This window comes from Alligator mississippiensis, chromosome 11 (genome assembly GCF_030867095.1).
Source record: "Alligator mississippiensis isolate rAllMis1 chromosome 11, rAllMis1, whole genome shotgun sequence".
NCBI classification, from domain to species: Eukaryota; Metazoa; Chordata; order Crocodylia; family Alligatoridae; genus Alligator; species Alligator mississippiensis.
This window is the reverse complement of record NC_081834.1, coordinates 75,794,175-75,819,422: the sequence shown is the minus strand read 5'-3', so window position 1 is coordinate 75,819,422 and position 25,248 is coordinate 75,794,175. Positions and strand designations below refer to the sequence as shown.

Genomic DNA, 25,248 nt, shown 5'->3' with positions numbered 1-25,248 from the left:
ATGTGTCTAGGCTGATAATTTTGGATGTGTATGTGCCTGGTGGGGGTGTATGCACCTCGAGGGTGTGTGTGCACCTAATTGATTTTTGTGTGTGTGTGTATGTGCAATTGTACACCATGTCCTCCTGTTGAACAGCGCGATATTGAGATCCTGACCATTGGCCTGACCCCACAGGGCAACACCGCAGCTTTGGAAAACATTGCAAACCAGGATTCTAGGAAGTAGACCAACCTCCTGTACATAATCTTTCCCTACCCTTACTTCACTCATCAATCAAGGGTAATTTAACAACATAAAAACTCTAGATACACAAGACAAATAATGGCTGAGAGAAATGTTAATTAACTAGTTGGGAGTTTTCAGTCAAAATGCATCTCAGTTGGAAAATGCCAATTTGTTGCATAACAACTTTAAATGGAGCTGGGAAGTGTTTCCTGGTCCTGGGATGAAACTGAGAGACTGGGAAAGTGGGGAGGAAGAGAGTGCTTCCCAAAAGAGTCAAATGCCAACATCCTTCAGTTAAGGCACACAGCAGAGGGGCAGACTAGCTTAAATCAGGCAGATCATGAACTCAGCAGCCCAAGCTTGCCTAACACCTCTCCCAGCTATACACTCGGTCCAATAAAAGATATTGCCATACAAACCTCGCTTCTCACATGTTCTCTGGCCCATTAGCAGCACAGCAGCTCTTCCTTAAGTGGGTATACTACAGCTGAATGGCACTGGCTCTCATGGCTTGGGGCTCTGAGATCCTCTACTGTTTGTAAATAGGCCCCAGTGCTTGCTGCATTGGAAAGGGTCCCACTTCCATCCCTAGAACCATCCGATCTCCCAGTGATTCGAAGCAAATACTGTCTTGGATTCTAAAATGAGTTCCAAATAGTGAACATCTGCATAGGGACCCACTGACTTCCCTAAGTATGCAGGGAGCCTTGTTGATTTATGCAGTTGGGGCTCATTGTAGATTTGGAGAAAGATTACCACTACCTGGGAAAATAAGTGAAAGTACCATCCACCACCATCACCTACACATCACCTTGTGTTCTTTCCTGAGAGTTGCTATTTTGTTTATTCATAGGTTCATAGATGTTAGGGTCGGAAGGGACCTCAATAGATCATCGAGTCCGACCCCCTGCATAAGCAGGAAAGAGTGCTGGGTCTAGATGACCCCAGCTAGATACTCATCTAACCTCCTCTTGAAGACCCCCAGGGCAGGGGAGAGCACCACCTCCCTTGGGAGCCCGTTCCAGACCTTGGCCACTCGAACTGTGAAGAAGTTCTTCCTAATGTCCAGTCTAAATCTGCTCTCTGCTAGCTTGTGGCCATTGTTTCTTGTAACCCCCGGGGGCGCCTTGGTGAATAAATCCTCACCAATTCCCTTCTGTGCCCCCGTGATGAACTTATAGGCAGCCACAAGGTCGCCTCTCATCCTTCTCTTGCAGAGGCTAAAAAGGTCCAGTTTCTCTAGTCTCTCCTCGTAGGGCTTGGTCTGTAGGCCCTTAACCATACGAGTGGCCCTTGTCTGGACCCTCGCCAGGTTATCCGCATCCTTCTTGAAGTGTGGCACCCAGAATTGCACGCAGTACTCCAACTGCGGTCTGACCAGCGCCCGATAGAGGGGAAGTATCACCTCCTTGGACCTATTCGTCATGCATCTGCTGATGCACGATAAAGTGCCATTGGCTTTTGGTTTAGTATTTACCTAGTGGAAAACATCTATTTGCAATGTTCTGGGTTTTATTGGAAGACCCTTTATATTTATGCCATTCAAAGTCCAGTCTTCCCAGGCCCTTCCAGTCTATACGGGGGTTAATGCCCATTCATGGTTGACCCAAGGCCAGTACTCCAATGTTCAGATCTCGAAGTACATTTTCATGTCCTGAGAGAGAAGTGCTTATCTGCCAAGGAAGCCCAAGAGTTGAGCTGACTAATACCCAGGCCTTACAGTTTACAATGCTCCTATCATAATACCATTCATAGCTGAAAACAGAGGCAGGGAAGGGGGTGGGATGGGAATAAGCCATAAGCACAGTTCTTCTTGGAATGACAGCCTGATAAATATATTAGCAAAACTGCATACACATTTTTTTCTCCCCTGTTTTAACTATATTTCTCAACAAGCAATACTGGCAGTAAAAAGAGCCTAATACTTCTGCATGTCTTCTCCCAACTAACTCCTCTTTTGCAGGAATAAATCAATATTAATAATATGATGGTTTAAAATAGTAATGATGCCTTGCTGAGTTCCTGTCTCTCCGTACAACAGAGATAACTTACCTCCACAAAGAACAATTTCGTGCCCTTCTGACAGGCCACTTCACACAGTATACTTGGATACTTCTGTAAAGCCTTGATTATATCAGATTTTACCTAGTTTTTCAATACTGTAGCCATACATTATTGCCACTGCAGTTAATGTCCTGTCAGTGTTTCCCTTGGAAATTCCTGTTCTCTGGGACTTATAAATTAACCGTAAAAAAAAAAAATCACTGCTGGCTGAAATTTGGCAGACCCAGCCATCATCAGAATGAAACTGGCTTTAAAGATCTGTTCGGCTGAATATTAGACTCTAATAGTAGAGAAGAGATGGAAGCCCTGTTGCTTAAAATCTTTAAAACCAGCTTAGAAGAAATGCTATATAATGGACTGCAGGACCAATCCTTCACTGGCAAAAAGATTACATTGTTGTTTAATTATATAGTAATGGAAGTGTGCTGCAAGAAAATAATATATGGCATCAAGTAGCAAGTTAGCAACTGGTGTTTTTTTATGAGTATAAAGCTTTACCAATAGACATTGAATCCTAGCTAGGCAACAATTAGCTGGCCTTGCAAGAGTTTGCCCTCTCTCACAACTTTTATAGCATGACAGCCAAAAGCAGCCAAATAATTGAAATAAATAGATTATGATCCGCTATTTAGCGTAAGAGAAAATTATTCCAGCATTCCAAAATTGCATGAAAAATTCTTATGCATGAACACTTAGCTTCGTTCAGTTTCTGGTGTGTTTGCTGCCTGTTTCAAACATGGCTTGCATACTCATTGCTTCCTGTTTAAAAATGGATGCCATCCCTTTGCTTACCACTGGAAAGAGCCCAAATGACAGTAGTACTTGGGAGAATACAGGCAGGGTCCAGAGAGTCTGCAGTGCTTGGAGCTTTGTAGACATATAGCCTCTCTCTTAGGATTGCCCTCTGCAGTAATGATTTTTAGCAGGCTGAAATTTGTTGCATGAAGGTTTTGAGTAAGTATTTTTTTTAAACTAAAACAAAAAATAAAAATCCTTGCAGCTTCTATTTTCAGAACATCTGTGCAGATACCACCTAATTATCCTCCTGCCCTGATGAGGTGGCTGCTGCCCCTGTAACAGGTTTAATACAACACCTGCTTATTTCTATGTGCAGGAGGTTGGCCCTGCATCCATCGAGGTTTAAACCATTTCCATATTTGCCTGCTTTTTGCCTTGCTCTGAAATGTTCTTTGTATCTGAAAGTACTAGTCTTTTTCTGTGGAAAACTTTCCCCTGCCCTGGCCTTTTCAGCCTACACCAAAAACAGAGTGAACTAGGCATTAAGTGCGTATGGTGCTGCTGAAAAATCATAGCGTTGTGATGTTTTTGAGCAAGGGCTATCATTTGCTTCGTGCACCTGCCACAGCTCCCTTAACCTGCTTGGCTACAAAGCAAGAGGCTCTTCCTTCAAGTTCTTCAGCACACACTTAACTTCATCTACATTGAAATTTCCACTGCATCTGATAGGAGACAGTGTTACTTGGTAGATTGATCATTAGAGCGGCACACAAGAGATGTAGAATCTATCCCTGCCACCTGTGTGCTTAGTAACCGAAAGCAGGTCATTTTGTTTCATCTCTTTGCTTCAGTAACTGATCTGTGAAAGCGGGCTGATATTGGGCCCCTCTGGAGAGAACTGTACAGTCTGTTGGAGAAACAGAGCTATGGAAGAGCATGGCTGGGTTGTTAGGAGTGTTAGAAAAATCCTGAAAGCCAATCAGTGCAATGTACTCGTATTGCCATGAATCTTTTGGAGGAGGATGAAGCTGAAGTGAACTGTGGCTACTTGACTTCTGAATGGCAGGGGCACCCTGTGGTTTGATGTGCTTGAATTTGTGGGCACTGGCTTCACATCTTTGCTTGGTTTCCTGAGGGCTCCTTTGGGCTAGGTACAGACAGTGAAAAAGCCAGAAGCTGAATCGATGCAATGTTTGCAGGTTAGTCTAGCCGGCATAGATTGAACTGAGAAACAAGGGAACACACATTCACTTTTGATTCCAGAAATGCAGACACATGCCTGCAGTGGCCTGGGCCAGAAGTTGTAGGATGCTAGAGCACACTTCCCACCCACTGCCAAAAGGAAGGGAGGAGAGAAGCTCTCCACCCTTCCTGCTTGAGTGGAGGGGGCAAGGCCAGGCCCCAGCCTTGGCCCAGCATGATGTGGCTGGGGAAGGGGTAGGGGGCTTTAAACCCCCACACTGGCCTGCATGGGACCCCAGCCCTGGTCTTCTGGAGGGCGGAGGGGCAGGCAGCACCTGCCAGGTTTCTGGCCTCAACTCTCTGCTCAAAGTGGGGAGGGGGAGCAGTCCCTGCTAGGTTTTTGCCCTCGTGAGCAGAAGGTGGGGGGGCATGGCTATGCCCCAGCCAGGGGCCTCCCAGGCTGAGGTGGGAAGGTCCTCCCTGGCTGCATGGGACTGCATGGGTCTGCCTCAGGGGGAGGGGGACAGGTCCTGCCAGGCCCCTGTCCCCTGTTCAAGTGGAGAGCAGGGGCCATGGACATGCCCAAATCAGGGGCTTTTAGGCTGAGGTGGGGAGAGAGGGGGTTTAAACAACCTCCCTGGCCCTGGACCCCAGCTGGGGTTTGCCTAGAGGGGGCAGCCTCTGAAAGGCTTTTGCCCCCCCTTGCTACCCACTCTAGTGGAGGGGGGTTGTGGCCATACCCCAGGGCAGGGCTTGCATGCTTAGATGGGGAGGGAGTAAGGAACCCTGCCCTCACTCGCAGGATCCCTCGCAGAAACACTGCCCTCAGGGAACCAAGTAAGGTGTAAAACCCTCGCCCTCAGTGTGCCAGCCCAGGACTGGGACATGACCCCGGCTGGGATCCCTCACAGGCAGAGGAGTGGGGTTTAAACTCCTCCACCTGAGCCTGCCAGCATGGCCAGTGTCTGCCCATGCCCCTGCCTGTCTGCTCAAGCATGAAGCGGGGGAAAAGACTGAGGGGCAGCTCTGCCCCTGCCAGGAAGGCACCCGCTAACATTTAAATCAGTTTTCCCACCCCTGCCCCCTTCTCCCCTAGGCGGAGCAGCGATAGTGTTCAGGTTAGGCTGCAGAGGCGTGAGGCCAACCCGGCTCTGCTGGAGCAGATAGCACAGCCCAGGGCTGCAAAGCATCCTGGGATGCTGGGGGACTGTGAGTTAACTTGAACCCGGAAGGGGTCTGGGACAGAAGTTCCATCAAGTGGTTTGACCTAAATCAGTTAAGTCTGATACGACATCCAAGCAGGTTTATCTTAAACCGGTTTGGGCCATTTTGTAAGTAGTTTAAGTGCACTGAATTTCTGTTCTGTTACAGGTTTAAACCGGTTTCCGATCACTCTGTCCCTAGCCTTGCAGACTAGCCCTCAGTTGTGAGTGAGGGCTCTCAGTACTTCTTGGGATTAGGTCTCATTTGTCAGCTTTTTCAGTATGAGTACAAGAGGAGACTTTTAAAAGAAGGTCCAAAAGTAACAATGTTTGTTTGTTTGTTTAAATATAATTAACATTGAAGAGACTTTTCTGATTCTAATTCCTTCAGTTTGATCATGGGAATGAATAGTTTATTAAGACTCAATATCCTTATATTGCCTGCCATCAGTGCAGAGGGGAAATAAGTACACAGATCACTAAATTGCTTCAAAGCTACTTGGCAACTGCAAATTACAGAATTGATCATCAGATGAATTTGTACTTCTTTCAAAGAAGAGAAGACGAAAGAAAACCTATTTAGGATTCTCACAAAGAATAAATCCTCTTGCAAACTGCATTTTAATGGCTCTGTCAGTAAATGTGAGGAACTCAAGGCATTTCAACAGAAAAAGCTGCTGCTGTCCCTTTTGGCTCCGTCCTCTTCCTTTCCTGCGCTCTGCACAGCAGGACAGAGCGTGAACATTTAACTTGAGTCTTGCTGGCCTAATCCAGAGGCATTTTTTGTTTCCAGCCAGATGGTTTGTGCCTCTGGTCCATAAGAAAGCCTTTTTCATAGGAAGTAAGGGGACAACTCTCCTTGGCTTTAGCAATTTGCTATATGGGAGTTGGAGAATGGAGCAAAAACAGCAGGAAGGAAGGGTTTAGCAGAGGCACCAGGAAGTTAGTCTGTGTGCATATGGCTTGAATGTGAGTGGCATTGGTAGACACTGATATCAAGGAAAAGATTGGCACTGACTGTAGTGAATTTTGGATGGGCAGGGGAGGCAGTATCCTCTTGGATAACTGAAGTGATCTGAGGAAGGGCACTTGGTGCCAAAAAACATTTCTAACATTTCTCCCACTCCTATGGAAGTCTGCAGAAGCATGAGACACCACAATTGCTTCGGATGTTGTTTTTTTCCCACTGTTTTGTTCATAGATTGTCTTTGTTCTCATATTCTGAGCAGCTTCATGTCTTGCCTTCATCTGCACGCTGTTTTCCTGAATACGTTTGAGGCCGGGGCCTCAGCCTAGTTCCCCGATAGTTCATCACTAGGAATGCTTCTGTTTTGTAGCAGCCATCAATTTGTTCTCTTTTATTTGCAACATTTCCTTGACACACATACCTTGTGGATTTGAAAATCTCTTCCATTGTATGCTCCTATCATGTTAGTGGTACCTCTAATTTATCTCTTTTCTTGGAAGCCTTGGCTCAGGATGCTTCAATATGCTTCAGTGCCCATCTAAAGGCACTTGTCCACGTGCCACCACTCTTGTTTCCATGTTACACTTTTCCTGTGTCCGTGTGACAAAAATCACCGTTAAGCTAGCTAAATAGCATCTGTGTATCCACGTTGTCAGCTGATTTTATCATTTTAGATTTATTTTTTTTATGGTGGTACTTTAAAACACCTCCAGGCATGTTTTTTAGTTTTACCTACTGAATTTCTTCCATGAGGGTTATTTTTATAGTTTTAAATTTGTAACGTGGATCTGACTTATACCCGAAAATGTGATTTTCCCTCCTTTGTGTCTTCTTGCTGGGTATCCACATCAAAGTAATGGTGTCTTGCCAGACTCCCATCAGGGTGTGAGCTGGGCTTGTGTACAGAGCTAACATGTAGGTACACATTTTGGCTGATGATCATAGGCGGTGGAAGGGGGCTGCTAATGCGGCTTACCCCCCCCAAAGCATGGGGCAGTGATAGGGTTGCAAAGCAGCCTGGCCATGGGCTTCCTTCAGCTGCAGCAGGGGTGGGGAGGGATGCGTAGGCAGTGGGGAGGGAGGGAATGGGGCTAGGGCTGGGAGAGAGACAGGCACTCGGGGTGAGACTGAGCCCCAAGCAGCTCATCTAGGGAGTGCAGCTCCTGCCGCTACGCACAGCCTGGGAGGCATGGGGGGGTGCATGCCCCCAGACCTGTGTGGGGCAGGGCTGGCTGCCTCTGTGGGCTGGGGCCAGGCTATTCCCAGCAGGGGTGGGGGCAGGATTATGCTGAGGGTGGGCAGCAGCAGCGCTGGGAGAGGGCTGCAGCCACCTCAATATACACCGTAGCCCACCTGACCCTGCTCCCAGTGCCGCCACCGTGCACCCGGAGCATGGTATGCCCCCCCCCCCCCGGGAAGAGCCTGGCACTGCCCCAGTCCCACCCTGCAGCAGCAGTCCACGCTGCCTCACACAGATCAGGATCACGGGCTGTCCCAAGATGCGTGCACTGGCAGGAGCCATCGCCCCTCCCCGTGTGCCCAGGCAAGCCACAGCTCTGTCACGCAACCTGCCCCACCCCGCCTTGGCTGTGTAGGGCCTGGTGGGGTGGGCATGTGCGGTCCCAGAGGCTCCATCCCCTCCAGCCCAGTGGCACAGCTGAGGCTGGCCCCACTCCAGCCTCCGGCTCTGGGCCCACCTGGGTGTTATGCAGCTGGGAACAGGGCCCTGGCCAGGGCTGAGGCTGGCGTGGCCAAGCCTGAGGATGGGGAGGCAGCCAGCATAGGCGGGGCCAGGAGAGGGAGGCAACTGGGGCTGGGGCTGGTGTGGCCAGGGCCGGGGCCAGGAGGCAGCCGGGGCCGGTGCAGTGCAGCACCAGGCAATGCCACTCCCCCCCACACCTTTTCCTCTCCCCCCTCTCCCTTTCCTGTGGGTGGCAGGGGGGTATGTAGGCATGTGCACACGCTCAGCCCCACCACATTTTTTTTCTTTCATTCATCTGTGTTGACAATCCAGCTTGCATGTAACCCGTTCCATTTTAGAGCAAACAAGAATGGGCTTCTGACTTAATAAAATGAAGTAGGCTTTATGTTTATAAATGGATAAAGAGTTCCCTGTGTCTTAAGACAAACACAAGCAACTCAAAGGACACGTGAAAGTTTATTATAAAGGAGACTGAATAAGAGTCATAGTGGAAATACCTTTAAAAAGTGACTATTTTTGTATGGTCTTGACAAATGCTGATTAATGACCGTGCTGCCTAGACTTAGGATATAACATACTGCTGTAGGTAATATAATTTCTTACATGATTTATATCGCTTTCTTATAACACTTAGCAGTGGTGCCTTATTCTGTTTAGGTGCCCATTCATTTTAAGTGTATGTTAATACTTGACTGACCTGAAATGTTGTTGTTTGATAGTAAGGGCCGGTCAGCTCATTTTACACTTCAGTAGGTGGTTCTGAGGTTCTAAGTTCAGTGATAGATTAAATCTAAATAGTCTATTTTATTTGAAGATTTTGATTGAGCTTGCACATATATGTATGTATATTTATACTTGCTATGTGCCTGTTACGTTTAAAATATTGCACATACATGTATCGTGTGTGTTTGTAGTAAATATGCATATCGTTGTACTGCCAGAGATGGCTGGCAGTCAGAATTTGGTCACGTTATGCTAGGTGCAATACAAAGATGGAAAAGGGAAAGTTCTTGTATCTGTGCATGGGGTTTAAACAAAAGCTCGTACAGTGCATGCTATCATTGAGCCAAACAGAGTTGGAAAGTAAAGAGCTGAAGTAATGAATTGGGAAAAGAAGAAAGAAAGAGAGTAGGCTAAGGCAGAGACAAAAATATCTAGTTATTTAGACAGGCAAAGTGCTTTGGGTAAATGTGATATCTTTTATTAAACCAATAGTTGGACAAATTGTTCTTTGCAAGCTTTGGGGCACAAACTCCCAAAGAACCATGTTTGCCTATGTCCTTAGACTAACACAGCTACAGCCATCACTCCCAAAACAAGGTAGTTCAGAAGGTTTTGACCATTTTGTCCTCCCATACTGTGCCAGGAAGCACCTGTCATGTTAAGAGCGGAGGCTGCTTGAGGAGCAGCCTGCATGTATTGCAGGGGCTAATGAGGGACTCACTTGACCAGGAGAGGGGCTGGGCTTGAACTAAATAAGCCCAGTGCCTGAGCTGGTTAGGCAGTCTAGCCCTGGGAGCTACTGGGAGAGGAGCAGCAGGACTTCTGCCTTAACATCTGACCTGGGTGAAGCAGCACTGAGCCCAGGAACAGGCCGGCCAGGTCTTGGAATAGGTAAGTCTGGGAACAAGAGTGAGTGAGTGAGCGAGCCCACAGCCTCCAGAGTGGTGGCAGAGAGAGGAGGACCAGGGTGCCTGAATCCCAGTTAATGAATAGAGAGTGCCCGAGAGGGACAAAGCAGGCCTGGGGACAGAGGTACTGGTCTGAGAGGGCTGGTGGTTGTGGAAGGGACCGTAGGGGAGGTATGGAGGTCCCAACTGTCCCGGCAAGTGAGAGGGGCCAGAAGAATAAAGGGTCTGGAGCCCAGCGGGGAGAGAACTTGACCCCAGGAGAGACTAGGTACCTGGGAGAAGGTCCAGTGCCTGTGTGGGGGGACCAGGAGGGTCTGGTGCCCTGGAGGACTAGGGTGCATCAAGGGAAGCTCCAGTGCCTGGGCCTGCCAGAGGGCAGAGAGTCGTGGTAGCAGATCATCTGCGAGGCATGGGAGTGGGTACTGGCGAGGATGGAGCCCACTAAATTGGTCCTTAAGGCAATGACCACGAGCACCTGCGGTCCTAAGAGTAAGACCAGGTTTGGGAAGCCATGGGGTGGCCTCCCTTCAATCAGAAATTAATAACATGAAGATGTGGTGGGTGAGTAACAGCATTTTAGCTCTAGTTTCTCCCCCCGTCCTTTTTTCTTTATTGAGAAACTTTTATTTCTTACTTTTGAATGAGGAGTAACGGAGCAAACAAGATGCTGTATGATCAGTAAATAATACACAACATGGGGGAAGAAAAGAGGAAAGCTGCTGAGGGAGGCAAATAGAAAAGTAAATGGAATTACATAGCTTTACAAGATGCAGATCCGCTGTGTCAGACATAAATAATGGCAATAGTTTCTGTCATTTGTATTTAGTTTTCAGAATGGACTCATGCTTTCTGCTTCCTTCCCCTATTAACCCTTTACTGAACCCTCCATCTGGCATGGGATATGTTGCTTTACATGCTCACTAAGTGCTTCCATGTCACTACAAAGACCTTTTAATGGCTTTTCTACACTAAGCACACAGAAGCAGTCTGAGAAGCAGAAAGAAACAGCCCTTGTGGATCAGAAACAAAAGAAAGGCACGAGACAAGGACAGCTGTAATGTAACTGAAGCTCAGGACTCAATCCTGCACAGTTAAAAAGGATGTTTGAGGGGGCAGCGAGAAATTATTTTAAGTGCTACTTTGACCTTTCCTCACCACAGTCCGACAGCTCTTCCTCTGGATTGGGCCTTTGAAGCCCCAGTAAGATAAGACAGTATAGTATTCCCCATTTTGTACAATTGGGAGTTGAGGCACCGAGAGAGATGAAGTGGCTTGCCCAAGTTCTGAGAAAATCTGCAACAAAGATGGAAACTCAATGGAGATGCAAGGCTTCAGGTTAGGTGCAATAAATGTAGCTTCATTTTTCCCCTCCTGCATCACTTCCAGAAGGAGGAGGAGCTCGAACTTGCCCTATGTGGAGTGGGATGTCATAATTAGCTGTTGTTTTCAGTCTCTCTCTAATAGTTTAGAAAAGATGTACCGCTACAGAGGCTTTGGGATTGTATTTTTATTTGGGATTAGGGGAATTCTGTCAGGTAAATGCTTGTGGATTCCTACAGCTCTGAAGATTGCTGCCATCATTTTGATGACATAAATATAGGATTTTGATCAGCACCTCCTGAGAGTCAGAAGGCTGGGGAAATGACTTAAAAAGTCTCTCTCCATTTTCCATGAGGTGCGAAGATCAAGAAGAATGAATTGATGTCTTAAAAGCACAGAACAGACCCTGACATTGTATCTCATTGTTTCACAGTATAAAGAAGAGGAAAATGGTAGAGGGCCAAGGTCACAGAAGCTAGTGAAAGAATAGAGAGAAAACAAGTGCGTTGAAGCCTGAAGCCTGCACAGGCTTGGACCTTTAGATTTCCTTCGTAAATAAAGCACTAGGGCTGTGCGAAGCTTCAGTCTCTGATTCAATTCAGCGGAGATTTGGCCTGATTTGGTGGCTGAAGCTCCGAATCCAGATGGAATCAGGAGACCCTTTAATCTCTCCGAATCTAATCGGAACCCTCCAAATCGATGTGGACAGTCAGCAATTCGGACATAGACACAGCTTTAAATGTTTTTTCTACGTGCCTCTAGGTAGCAGGCATGGCTCATGAATGCTGTGATGCTGGGGTGCATGGAGTGCCCCACAGATGTGTGGGGGGCCTCCCAGTGTGCCTGGCAGCAGACCCAGAAGTGGACCAGAAGCACATCCAGTCCACTTTCCGGTCTGCCAGGGAGTGCAAGGAGGGCGGGGGGGCCTCCATGCTCCCCCAGCTCAGCTACTGGTGCCTCCTGGGTCTGGGGGGGCACCCGGAGTCCCCTCATGGCCAACTGCTGAGCTGGAGGGATGTGGAGGGGGAGCCTCTTGCGCACTCCCCAGTGGATCTGGAAGTGGACCGGAAGTACGTCTGATCCACTTCCAGGTTCACCGGTGAACACGTGGAGGGGCCCCCCGCACTCCTGTGGGACACTCCATCCTCCTCAGCATCGCAGCGTTCACGAGCCGTGCCTGCTACCTCGAGGTGTGTAGAAAACACGTTTCAAGTTGTGTCTATGTCCAAATCGCTGATTCTCTGAATCGGCGTCGAATCTTCAGATTCGGATTTGGCCGAATCAAATCGGGGACAGTGAGCCGAATGAACGAATCAAATCAGTGTCCCTGATTCAGGCTGAATCTGAATTGAATAAGGCCCATTTCAGACACCCCTATAAAACACTAAACTAGGATGCAGTTGACCTGGGTTTTATTCCCAGCTTTGCCACTAGAGTGCTAAATGACCTTTATTCCACAGCGATTTTGAAACTTCTCCCCACAGGGCTACATTTTCCAATATATTCTGACTTTGGCTCTTTCAATTTTCAGGCCCCTAGTCTGAGGCATTTAAAAACAATCTGATTGTTTCAGAGGGCAGGTGTTGGGCCCCTTCAAAATACCTAAAAATGAGCACCTAAAATGAGTAATAATGTAGGATAATCTGGACTGTATACTCTTTCTCTCACATGGATGTGCCTAAGTTCTGGGGCCAGAAAACTAGTAATAGAGACTGTCCATAAAGAGAAGCTGTGTATTTTCAGGTGTGAATGCATGTGGGGACACACGCACACATACGCACATGTGCATCTGTACAAAATAAACATCACATTTAAAATCCAGGTTTAAACTTTACATTACTTATTTTTCTTTCAAAAGATCAAACCTAGGTTCTACTTTTATTACTAAGTTTATTATCTGTGTGGAGAACTTTACAGTATTTGTCAACTGCAAGGTAAGTGGTTTTATTTCCTTTGAAAATGTTTGCTGTTTGGGTTTTTCATCTTTCTTTGGGAAAGGTAGCTTAATTGTAACAAGAATCAAATTTAAGGAATAAATCATCCTCCTTGTGCTGTCAGTGTTTGTCACTAGTCAGCAGTGACATTTCACTTCTGGTTCCCTGGTTAGTGGGAGCTAATATGGAACGTAAGTATGTGGCAAAGGTCAGTTTGGCAAAATAATGCCTATTTTTTTTCTTTTTCTTTGTCTTTTCTTTTTTAAATAAATGACTGAGGTGCAATAGCAAGCATGATGCGTGCAAATGTAGACAAAGGAATGTAGCACATTGGCTGTGAACAGATATGATGATTTATTTTCCAACGGACTTATGCATTAGGGAAGTTGGTTAGCAGCTAACCTATCCCACGCGGCCCAGAGCATAGGATTTGTTAAGGCCCTAAGGTCATACATATTCAGAAAGCCATTCTCCTCTCCATAGCCTCTTCTTGTGCAAGTTATTTTGACAGAGAAAGAACGGCTTGTCTCTCTCACTTTTTTTTTTATAGCACAAAAATAACGAGCAGCAAACAGCACAAATAACAGAGTCCAGAGCCGTGGAAGACAAGTAATCGTCCATGCGCCCTTGCAGGAGGAATTACAATGAGGGGAGTTCAGACATCTCTCGTGGTTTCTCACCTAGCTGTCACAACATTGCAAAACTCTTCCTTCCACGAGTGAGTGGGAATGTTTGGTTCGTGTTCACTACTGGAGATGCGTGGGTGGACTTTGCCATGTTCACTGCTGTTCTCCATAGGAAATGCAAAACATGGACAAAATCAATCTGTTGCTAGGGGGCTGGTTTTTTTCATATGCTTCATGCTCCTTGCATCATATTTTATGTCTTGATGAGCCACTGGTTCAGTGACCCAGAGCCCCAGCCTTTCTGAAATATTCCTTTTCATTGAAAAATGTGGACACCCCAAATTAAAAAAAAATCAGGGGAGCAGAATATTGGAAACAATGTTTTACTTCCTGGAAACAAAAAACAAGCAAACACCCTTTTCTCACTTTGGATGAAAATACAAATGTAGAAATAAAATTGGACTTTTCTATTCTGTTCTCTTTTCCGTTCTGTTCTTCTATTTCTCAGTTTTGTTGACTTTTTTACTGGGAATAGGAATCACTGATAAGCTGTAGTTGCAATTGCTTCTCTCGACAACTACTAATACTTCTGTGTACCACAGTTACTGTCTGGTTGGCCAGTTTAATTTTCATAACTGTTTTAGACTGCTACCCTTCAGCATTTCTCTTTGCAGTGTCTACCGTTCTTACGTTTCATTAGTTCTTAAAGGCTGAACCAATGTCTGTTGAAGTCAGCACAAACACTCCTGGATCCATTCCCATGCATCTTTGATGTATGAAAGTATCATTGACCTCGGTGGGTAATCTGCCTCCTGATGACTTGCAAAGGGGGCACCTTCAAAAGCATGTCGCAAAGTAGCAGATAAATACAGTACTGTTTTCTTTAAATAACAGATGAAGTATTCTCCCAAGTGTTTAAAGCAATGAGGGTCATCATTTGGATGTATGGCTCCTGTTCCTGGCTCTTCCCAGTAGTGACACAATAATAGTGACAAAACAATCATCTAAAAAAATGATGTCACTTAGCAGAACCGTAAGGACACTGGATTTTTGAAATGTAAGTGCTCAGCAGTATGTGAAAAGCAGGAACATTTAATGTATCTTAGGTTGAGCACCCTAAAATCATGGTACATCTCTGAAACGCCTTGAGCGATGTGCCTCAGTTAACCCGTGAATAGACGAGGGGATAATTGTACTTAGTTTAGATGCATGCAGTTGAGATGGTTACTTTTTTGCAGAGTGCTCTGAGAACCTGTAATAAGATGCAATGCATTAGAAGTGCAAAATATTAATTAGTAGGTGTAGTTCAGACAGTAGCTCCTACCCTGGTTTGGCCAGAAGGGAGTCTGTGCATAGTGGACATTTCTTCCCTGAGGGAGAGGTATTTGACAAGCTCTCTAACTAACTTGTTTCTTCCGATTTAGCTATCCAGGTTGTTGCCACATTGGTCTAGAGGAAAAGGCAATCAGGACTCATAGTAGAGGTGATATCTTTTATTAGACCAACAAGGTTTTTTACAAAAAAATGTCTTTAGTTGCAAGCTTTCGGGCACAGACACCCTTCATCAGGCATTGGAGAAAAGATTGGAAAAGTTCCCCTGGGTACTTTGAAGTGCAGCAGGAAAATAAAGTGTCTGAAGTCAGAAATATCCCAGTCCTTCAGTTTTGTGGCAAATAACTGGCCCTGAAGCAATTGGTTGTTACAGTTGTCCTCTCAGCTGTAGTGTGTGTATGTTGCCCCTCTTTCTCCTGCTTGCCTTGCAGCAAACTTTTTGACAGGAACCCCAAAGACTCATATCTCAAAGGAAGGGGAAAAAGAACAGCCTGAGTTAAGAGGTCGACTTAAAATGATCTAGAGCTTCATTCAGTTAAAACATCCACAAGGGCATAAATTCTGAGCACGTTAAAACATTCCCTTATACTTTTAAGAAGGCGCGTTCACTACCAGGCTTTGATTGTTCCTCCTATACAGTGTTTAAGGCAGGGGTGGGCAAAATGCGGCCCGGGGGCCAGATGCCGCTCTCCAGGATGTTCTATCCGGCCCGTGGGACCCCTAAAAAATTTAGCCAGTCACGGCTTCCTGGAGAGCAAGCCTCTTCCCGGGAGGGGCCGCTCTGCAGAGCACTGCAGGGGGCTTGCAGGGCTCTGGCCCGCTCGGGACCCCGGTGCTACTGCACACACCCCGCTGCAGCTCTGCCAGCCCTGCAGCACAGTGCCCCCATCGGGAAGGGGCTCGCGCTCCCCCACATTATGACAGGGGCTGCTGCCCCCAACATGGACCCTGCCCTCTCCTGCTGCAAACGCGGGGAGGGGACATGGCCAGATGCTGGCCAGCAGGGTCCCTTGGGGTGGGAGGGGCAGGGACAGGGGTTACTCCTCCTCCCTCATCTGCCGGTGGAAGGGTCAGCAGGGGGCCTGTTCCCAGGCAGGGAGCACGGCGGCGAGGGCAGGCAAACCCAGCTACCAGTGGGGGTAGAGGGAAGACTAACTCTCCTGCTTTGCCTCAGTCGAGAGATAACGTTTGTCCTGTTACAAACCAGTTCAGCCTAGCCAGGTTAAACTAACCTGCAAAGGTTGAATCATTCCAACTCCAGCTTTTTGAATGTCTGCCCCTAGCCCTAATGTCCAAAACTTTTAATAGGTTCTTGCTTCTGAAGGCCACGGAAAATCTGTATACTGTGTGTAAAGGAGTATGATGCATCTAAAGGTAAGGGGCATGAGGGAAGCTTGTCAGTATTATGATATATTTTTCTCTTACACAATGATACTGCTTTTCCATAGTGCATGGGCATCTTGGATTGCTGGGACCACTTGATTTCTCTGTTCAGAAGCGCTACATGTGGGTCAGTGTTCAACCCTTTCTAAGACATTGGGCTCTGTCAGGTTGGCAGGTTTTTCACTTAGGCCTTGGGTCTTTCATTAATGTGGTGAAATGACCCAATTTTCCTTGTGACTCTGCTTCCTTATCAGTCAGTTGGACATAATGTGTCCTCCTATGAAGTGCTATAAGGTTTGGAGTGGAAATTTAAGCGCAAAGAGGGAACTAACTTAGATTTCCAGCTGTATCGCCAGCATCCTGTCTGACCTCTAAGAAGTCCTTTCCCTCCTTCAGTGCCCTTACATCTCTTCAGGAAATACAGATACCCCTTCCATACCTCAGAGGGCTAAGACGATGATCATCTGTGCCAGATCCTGTGGGAGGATTATCTGTGCTGGCCCAATTTTTTTAAAGTTACTTAGAAACCAAAATATGAAAACAGGATTTTTAAAAGGAAATCCTGTCATACGTGTTTGTTTCATTCTCAGTTAAATCCGTGGCAGATAAGCGCTTATGTACTTTTAAGAATCCCCCTTTGCATTTATTTCTATTAAATATCTTTTAAAAGTGACTTATTGCGAGTTGATTTGTTTTAAGCTCCTACACCATTTAGGTGTTTCTAAATCATTTGGGTATTGCAATGCTGAATACCCTCAACCTTCTGGGGTTAATCACCAGGGATGTGGAGCATCCTCAAAAAACTTTTAGATAAATACCAAGTATCTTCCCAGCTTCATCAGTGGCTACCATGCCTGCTATTTTCACCCCCCTGTGCCTTCACATTTACAAGTGACATGAGTTTTTCTTGTCAGCAGCTTGAGGTGCAGTTTCCCAGAAACCCCTTCACCTGTCCCCTGGAAACTTGGTGGGCTTCATGCCCTCAGAAGGGGCTACCATCCCTGCTATTTTCATTCAAATCTGCCAAAATATGACAAAGTTATAGGCAGTTCTGTGCTTCCCCATTATAGCCTAAGGGCGAAACGTTGAAACAGTTGCAATGAAACAAAAAGGAACAGTGCTTTCAAAACAAACCGAAACTCAAAATGAAACACTGTCCCATCGAAATGGCGAAAAAAAAGTAAAAATGAAACGGTGCTGTTTCGCACAGCCCTAGAGAGCATTACTGTACTTAGGGTGTGATTGATGGCAAATAAGACACCAAAAAAGATCGGCAAATGGCAAGAAAAAAAATAGAAGAGTCATTAAACAGCGTAGTGTAAATCAGCTGTGCATGAAATAGAAAGGATTTGTTTCAAGCATCATAAATATTTTTCCAGTCTCTTATGGTCACACTTGAATATTGAAGTTCCATTTATAAATAGTTTGTGGCAGGCTAATGATCGAACTGGACAAGTTTTTGTTTTCCCTTCCTTCAAAGGAAAAAACAATAGAATTGAAAAAAATGTTTAAAAAGAAACAAACCTCGCTCTACTGTTTTGGGGATACAGGGACAAAAAGAGTTGGAGAGACCAAAAGAGTAACTAGAATAATTAACCAATCACCCTCACCCTCCTCCTCCTCCCCCTCAAATAGCACCCACTTGGGAATTGGAGGCACAGATAGTTGTCTTCCCCCCCCCATCCTCCTCAGTCCACGTCATCAGGCAAGTCCTAACCAGCTGTAGTTAATATGTGACTGATGGACATGTTCAGGAATTGTTATCTGTGCCAGAAAGGATGATGTGATCATATGTAAGTCTGACTTCTTCTTGTAGAACACAAGAATTGTATCTGTGTACTTCCATGTTGATCCCAAGCAGTGTTTGTGGATGATTATAAAGTTTCCTGGGTCAAAAGATTACTTATATAACCCCAGGTCTCTAACAACTAAGACTGATAGGGCCTAGCACATACTTCACACCATCTATTCATGTCTGCAACGTACTTGTAATATCTATTGATCACGTATAAATCATGTTTGGATTGAACTTGAATTTGAAAAGTGACAGTTTATAAAGTAATTTTAAACCTTGGACACTGAATACATTGATTCAAATGGATTTTGGAGCACAGCCTATTCTCACCTACTTCCATCCTTTTCTCTAATTTGGGACTCTCCATTTTTCTGTATAAAGGTTTGAGGTGTTTTAGTCCTTATTTACAGAGGAATGGGGGACCTAAAACACTGACTGAACTCAGTTGAAGTACTTCTGTCAAGGATGTCTAGCAGCTGGTGCCAGAGACTCTCAAAAATAGGGGTGGAAATGATTAGAAAACAAATATGCTGAGTTCCTGAAATTTCACTTAATCCCAAATCAGGGTGGAAAATAGGAACCTGAGGATTTTTCACCATGTGCTCTGACTTGATAGAAGTTAAGATTGGACTGAAATAAAATATTTTGACTTGCTCAGAACTGAATGTTGTTGTTTTTTACAAAATCAATACATTCCCAACACATCTTTTTAGATGTTGTTCAAAACATCTTTTCCATTGAAAAAGGTTGCTTGAAAAATTTTAAACCAGTTCTAACTCAAAGCAACATTTTTAGAAGGTATCTACATTGTTTTCTGGCTTGCTTCTCAAGGACCTATTACCCAGTCAAATGCTAGGCAAGCTTCTGCATGCTTCCCCAGCCAGCGTGTCTTGATCTTGCCATGGGGGAAGAATATTTTGAGGGTTTGAGAGGTTAAATCAGCCTCTGTGGTCATTTTAATGATTTGCTTGTCTGCTGAGAGTGGCAGCGAGGGGTGTCTGGAATGGATAAAAACACCCATGATAGCTGCCCTGAGACTAAAGAACACATTTTATATGGGACACCTCAGAGCCATCACTTGATGATCTCTTCTGTTCATCTTCCTACCTGAACTGGATTGGAACTGGTGAGGTACTGTTTACAATCTCTGTAGTCATTCCTGGCTTTAAAATTATCTGAGAAAAATAAGGCAACACATTTGGATCCTGTACCATAGGGCCTTCTTTCTTAATGCGGTCTCTGTGTGCTGATTGTGAGGGCTACACAATTCAGATGGAGACCAAATGCTGTGGTAAAATTCACATTACATCCTTGAGCTTTGTTTTCAATCTCAGGGCAAGCTGCAAAAAACTTAAGCAGGGTACAAAATCATTATTTTAATGATAATAATTTACACTTGCATAGGAGCTTTCATCCAAGGAAGTATCGTGTGAGAATTTTCCATTTATAGTCTCTCCAAGACATGGTAATTCTACCAAGGTAAGTATTATATTTTCTCCTTTGCTGCTGGAGAAGGGAAGAAAATGATTATTATGGCTTGTACTGTTGAATGCTTATTATAGCAATATTTTGCATTTATGTAGCATTTTCTTCTGAGGATGTGAGTGAGCTTTAGAACCATTAGTTTAAGCCTCAGACTATTTCCATGAAATAGCATTAGCCTCTCATGAGGCAATGAAAGGCAGTTCTTCAGAAATGCTGCATGCTCATCATCCTGTTTGAAGTGCATGGGAGCTGAAAGTGCTCAGTGTTTCTAAAAAGCAGCTCTTATGTAAATGAGCCAAAATCATGTTACTTGAGTCCAATTCAGCACCAAAGCTGAAGTCCAGTCTCTTGCTTGGGACGTCCCCTGTGCCGAAAAAGAGGCATATCCTGTAGTTGTTTGTTGAGAGATGGGTTTAACGCCAGTGCTGATATTAAGTGGTGCCTGAGTTTTGTGGGGATGGAAAGCTTGGGTTCTCCTTCCAAATGTCCTTGAACTCCGTGGGAACTTGTCCACTGACTTGAATAGGATTTCAGTCTGTAGGCAACACTGCATAACTTTTACCATTTTCCATACCTGGCAAATAAAGCCGATTTTGCCGTTTTTGTTATGTAATAAATTCCCCGCACAGCAGCTCAGTTCTTTGGCAGCTATTGCCTTTCTGGAGGCTTTGCATAAATATATAAAAGCCTCTTTCTAATCCTTGCTCTTTTTTTTCCTTAAACAATTCTCTATGCACTATTTACTTGTTTAAGAAATGAAAGTGGATTTTTTCCCTGCTTTTGGAAAGCTGTAGGGAACCTTTCGTTTAAACATGTGTAAGTAGCATAAGGCAGGCCGATAACACCAAGTCAAAGCCATTTCATAGAAGGTGTTTCATAACTGCTAAATGGGCTTAGACTACTGTACTTTTTATGGAGAAAGTGCCCCAAATACAGGATGGGTAGCAGGATACATTCCCTTAATGATAAGTGACTGCACCGTTCTGGTGTTGGATTTATAGATCAGTGTGCCCGCCTCTGCTCTAATAGGTGTTCCCGCGCCGCCTTTGCCCGGGCCCAAGATCTCGTGTGCCCTGGGCTTACGGGCGAGGCCCGGCCGTTACCCCTGCTGACGTCAGGAGGACCCCTTAACTCGCCTGCCACGACTTTGGATGGAACTTCAGTGGGGGGTCCTCCCTTGGGGCAGCCCCCAGGGTTGGCGCCTTCCTCGGCAGGTACTCTCGGGGCTCCGTCCTCCCCTATACCCCGGCCACTCGCCACCTGAAGCTCTACCTTTTTGGCTTCCATGGTGTCCTTGGCCTGCCGCTCTCTTGCTCCCAACTTGCCATCCGCCCGTAAAGGTCTTCAGCTCAATGTTCAACCTACTGGGGTCGTCAGCCTGGCCCTTCTGCCTCGGCTCCTTCCTTAACCCTGCCGCCTGCGACGCGGCCGGTTCCCTCACCGGCGCTGCCGTTCACAATGCGGCCGGTTCCCCCACCGGCGCTGCCGCCTGCGACGCGGCCCGTTCCCCCACCGGCGCTGCCGCCTGCGACGCGGCCCGTTCCCCCACCGGCGCTGCCGCCTGCGACGGGGCCGGTTCCCCCACCGGCGCTGCCGCCTGCGACGGGGCCGGTTCCCCCACCGGCGCTGCCGCCTGCGACGCGGCCCGTTCCCCCACCGGCGCTGCCGCCTGCGACGCGGCCCGTTCCCCCACCGGCGCTGCCGCCTGCGACGCGGCCCGTTCCCCCACCGGCGCTGCTGCCAGTCACCCAGCCAGCTCCTCCTCTGGTTCTGTTGTCGGTGATGCAGCCGGTTCCCTCACCGGCTCTGCCGACCGCCTCGGAGCCGGCCCCACCACCAGCACTGCTGCCGGTTGCATTGCCGGCTTTCTCGGGGCCCGCTCTGGCTCCGCCCCTTGTTTTCTCCGCAGCTGTGTGGCGGCTGATCTCCTCCATGCAGGAGCTCACTCCTCCGGTCTCCTCTCATCGGCCACCCCACTGCCTCAGCGGGGGAGCTTTTTGTTCCTTCCGGGAGGCGTCCTCTGCCCCCGCTGCTCTGCCGCAGCCGGATAAACGCTGATCACCCGCGCCGGCTCTTCCGGGAGGTAAGTGGGACTCTTTGCTGCCCCGGGGTTCCTTCGGCATCCCAGCTCCCCTGGGACAGTCAGTTTTAACTGCTAGTCTTGATTATGTCGTAACAATGTTATAGATGATTCTTGCTTTTTTTGTTCCGACAGTAATCTACTTTATTAATGTTAACTGGTGGTTGAGAGTGACAAATATTGATCAAACTTAAACTTTTAATGTATTCCAATTAGTGGATGGATGTGACATTATTATATGTAAGTAGATCACTCTCCCAAGTGTTTAATTGCTTTTAAAAAACAGTTTGGCTCTGCAGAGATTAGAGAAAATTCCAAAGCTTTCATTAAAGGTGGAACTATAAGGAGGATTAATGATTTCAGTTACATTTAACTTTCCTTCATGCTCTGCAAAATATTATAATTTCATATACACAATAAATAGATGCATAATCATACAGGCAGAGATTGCTTTCTGGGCTACCTGTGAGGGTTCTTATATGGCTCTCAGTGCCATGGTGTATTAATGTATATCCTATATTAATGCATTTGTCCTGAAACACTCTTACAAGGTAGAGAGTAATGTTTATCCCTAACTTACAGATTTAAGGGATAAGGGAGATGAAAAGGTCAGACCATCTTTCTGGTATGGACTCATATTGTGTTTAACACAGCGGGGTCCTGGTCTGGGATTGGTGCTCCTCAGAGACGCTGCCTTGCAAAATAATATCAAATTTTCTAAAATGATAAGCTTTGGGCAAAGCCCATTGTGATACTTGCGGACCAGATACTCAAACGGGATCTGAGTTGTTTTAAAAACCTGGGCACGGAATATTGGAAAATCTGGTTTAAATCACTTGCTGGGATTGTTGGCATAGTTGAGACTCAAATTTAGGTCTCCAGAATTTATGGCTGCCTATATACATGCTCGGTGTGGGGTGGGAGGTGTTTTAATTAAAGCAGTTTCTGGACAGCTGCTTTAATTAAAATGGCTCACCGTCATGTGTATTAAGCCCTCGCATATTTCAAAATGTCTGTGGGATGCTTTATCTAGAGCTTTTTCATTGAGATTACATGAAGTGCCCCTGTGGCCATTCTGAAATGGATGGGGGCTTAATACGCATGACACCAAGGCAATGCTGGAGTGTTCTAATTGGAACATGGTGGAGCAGGCTCCATTAATCAAGTCTGCTCCATGTTCTAATTAGAACACCAACAAGCATGTCTATAGGCACCCTATATGGCAAGTTAACCAGAGGACAGTCCTGTGTCATCCCTTTGCCACCCAAATGCCAATCTCCTGAGTGGGAAGAAAATCTTGGCGGCAGAGGAAAGCAGGTTGCAAAATTTCACTGCAAAACATACCCTCACTGTGGGGGAACAGGGTTGTCTAATGCTGCCCATCTTGAGAATCCATGGGTATGTCAACTTGATCTGTGGCGGCTACTGTCATCTTGATAGAAAGGGTCAGCTTTGAAGGAATCCTCAGAAGCATTTCATACATATCTGACCTTCTGCTGCCTAATGGCATCAGTGTATTAGAAATAAGTCAAGTACTAGTTTATTCAAGGGTCTTCCTCTCCTTCATTTACCCTCACCCCCCACCTTTCAGCTACTTGATTGCATAAAGTTCCTGAAAATGTTTGAGCGATTTCCCCATGCACAGAACACTTTCATGTGTGTGCAAGAAGCAGGAGTCCATGGCATCCCCGTAGCTCTGCTGCAGGGAAAGCTACTGGGCAACACCTGAGTGTCAGGTACTTTCATGCTGCTGCCTTCCAGTAGTTGAGGAAACTGAAATAGCCAGGGGGTCTTTACACCTAAAGGACAACAAAGGAGGAAAGGCTGTGGGACAGCATTGGTTATTAAACCACAGAATGGAAGAAAAACCTTTTCTCTGTTGCTTTTTTCTTTAACCTATTCTCTTCCAGCATAATGGGGGCAGGGTGTGGTTAGTGTGGAGGAGAAGCCAGATGATTTACCGGTAGTGGAGCTAGGAACTTTAACCAGTTTAAACATGTGCAAAGATTTTCCCTCTAGGACATCACCTCAGTGATTATAGTCAAGACACCACATTTTACAGAGTCTGGTCACAGACCCATGGATCTGACTTGAACTACAGCTGGGTGGTCCCTGCAAAGGTTCTCTAATGAAGTGTGCTTTCCCTTGGCCACCGCCCCTCTCTCTTTCTCTTTCCACTAGCATCCTTAATAACCAACTGTGAAACCTGACATTTCCAATAAGGAACAATTAAATCTGAAACCAAATTGAATGAAGCCATTTGTTTACAAAACAATAGCTAGCTAGCATGGGGATGGTGAAAAATGATTGCAAGCCATGGGTAAAAAAAAATGATGTAAATTGAGTTTGACTACATTAATGCTCTTTAAATACTTCTACTGCTCAGAAAATGAAACAGGAAATATCCTGTTAAGTCTCTTACATATAAAGTAGTCATGCATGTATTGTGTGTAGCAAGCAGTTGTGGGCCAGAAAATCTTCAGGGGCCACTATGGTGTTAAGATCTTAAACATGTGTCTAAATTTGAATAGCATTTAAGTGAAGTGCAACTACAGGGTACTGGACTCAGTGAACAAGCTCATTTCTGACCTGAGATGTTAAGCACTCTTTAGCTAGGTATGGATGTTCAAAAAGCCAGAGGCAGAAGTGGTCAAATTTCACACTTTAAGCACCCAGAGCCCCCCCTCACCTTCCTCCCCACTCCCCCTGGGACATGAGCCAGTAAACTGGGAGGAGGTCTGTGCGGTGGGGAGGCTCAAAAATAGAGGTTATAATCTTGGTGCAGACACTAGTGGTAGGTATTCTGGATAGCTATAAATATACCACTCAAGCTGTGCTATATAGATGGCTATAACCAATCTATTGACCAGGTGAACTCTAAAAAAAAAAAAACACAATTTTTTTCATTCTTCATAAGCTATCATCCTCATCAGAAACTACAGTAATGTTGCTTCTTGGAAAAGTATTCTGCTGTGAAATCCTATTTAAAATTAGCTTGAGAAAAGTCTCTACAAGTAAGATTGTTCGAAGGCCATGTCATTGAGCTCTTGCTCCTACTTACACCGGCAAATGAAAGCCAGAGTTATAAAAGCTTGCAGCACCCATCAAGTCCCATTGTTACATTTATGGCCAAATTTCCCAGACAAATTCAGTACTCAAAAGAGTTCAACACGTACCCAACATGCAGAGCTCTTTCAACCTGCAGGTAAATAGTTGTGCAAGCAAGCACACTAGGAACTGTACAAAATAGAAAGCAGGCTGCTTGCCATTAGGGGATTTCTTATTAATTTGCTACGGTTGATGTCAGCTCTAGGTTTGCCATGATGGTTCCTACATTACTCCTTTATTTAAAAATGCTTTTTAAAATTTATGAACAAACCTCAAAAGGCCAAAGTTAAGTTGACAAGCAGTTGTTCTGTAGGAGAACTGTAGCATTCACGGTACTGTCATAAGGATGTGAATTCTATCTGAATTAATTTAAAAAAGTAATGCCCCCACAATACACATTTTCACAAGATCCCATGTATAGGATTTTTTTTTTTTTTTAAGGGTTGGGAAATATTAAGAAAGGGGAATTAGAGA

General features: G+C 45.7%; 1 long non-coding RNA gene across 1 annotated transcript; it reads right to left on the bottom strand.

Annotated features, from left to right (window-relative positions):
* Positions 1–13,302: 13,302 nt before the first annotated feature.
* LOC132244250 (uncharacterized) lies at positions 13,303–21,235 on the bottom strand. The gene is made up of 2 exons (XR_009455843.1): positions 20,859–21,235; positions 13,303–20,160 (listed from the first exon to the last, which is right to left on the bottom strand). It is a non-coding gene; the product is annotated as an uncharacterized LOC132244250 (long non-coding RNA).
* Positions 21,236–25,248: the final 4,013 nt, after the last annotated feature.